The following is a 1,335-nucleotide window of genomic DNA, read 5'->3' as shown; positions in this document are numbered from 1 at the left end:
TTTTACATACTAGCACAGAGTAACTGACATTTGCAAGTTTTCTTTTCTCAGTGCAATTCTCTTAAGAGAATGTGTGAAGAGAAATGAATGGTATTCATTCATAGCTTGGTCATCTTGAGTTATAGAAGACTCAGATATATGTACTCAGTAAACGGTAGCTATTTGCATGATTATTATTACTATGAGGGTATTAGTACTTATGCTGCTGCTGGATTATCTTTCTTAACCCTGATTCACAGGGATTCCATGGATGATCTATTGTACAATCTTGTACTCGAAGTTCATTGGGAAGCTAGCTAATGACATATCTTGATTAAACCACATTTTAGACATTATAGCTTCATAAAACACCCTGGTTAGAGAGACTGCCTTGTTACATGCCATAGAAATTATAAGTGCGGCTTTTATTATCAGTGCACTGTCCTCAGTGTGTCTGCAGAGAACTTTTTCTGATATGATCAGCAGACGACAGAACATGCCTTCTCTCCAGTATCTACAGATCAGTTCAGACAGTGTAAGTCTTGTTCAGGTTACCAAAGGGTAAATTGTATTTGCTTTCAGTTACATGGATTATAGACTCTGTAGAAAGGTGGGGTATAGTTTTAGGGATAACGTCTCCAGATCAGAAACTCAATCAAGATTGCTTGAGAGTAGGTACATTTAGATTCAAGTGTTCATTGAAATCTCACTGGCTCAGAATGTGCTTTGGAAATAGGTTTCAGGGGCCTAGAATTTTATGAGGTGGTCTTTCTATCTGTCTTGCCATGTGATCTTCCTAATTTTGGAATCAGGGTGCAAGGCGGCTTCTAAGATAGTCTGCAATGACCACCATTCCTCATATTCATAACCCTACACAATCATTTCCCCTTGAGCATGGGCTGGACATATTGATCTGTTTTTAAAGTTGGAGGTAATTGGATGCCACTTTGAGGTTAGGTTTAAAAAGATGACTTCAGTCTTGAGTACGTTTTCTTTTTCTCAGAACACCTCTGCTAGGGGAAACAAAGTGTCAGTGGCAAGGGCCTCACATCTACTGACTTTGGTCTAGTTTGTGGTGTGGTGAAGAAGTGGGCATCCTCATTCCAATAGTTCCTGAGGCACTGAGTCCTTCTATGCAAAACCCCATTGACAACAAAAGCCTCATAGCCATTTGACCTTGTAAGTGGTCCCTTATCTTTTATTAGTTGAGTTGCTGAGTCTTGAGATGGTTAGCTTACAACTGACTGTCATCTAGGAGATACCCTGAGCCCACATCATCTAGCTAAACTGCTTCTGATTCCTGACCTACTGAAATTGAATAATGCACATTTGATATTTGAGTTGCTGAGTTTTGTT

The sequence above is a fragment of the Nannospalax galili genome, unplaced genomic scaffold, assembly GCF_000622305.1.
Source record: "Nannospalax galili isolate Female #2095 unplaced genomic scaffold, S.galili_v1.0 scaffold168, whole genome shotgun sequence".
Classification (NCBI taxonomy): domain Eukaryota; kingdom Metazoa; phylum Chordata; class Mammalia; order Rodentia; family Spalacidae; genus Nannospalax; species Nannospalax galili.
Note: the sequence above shows the minus strand (reverse complement) of the source record.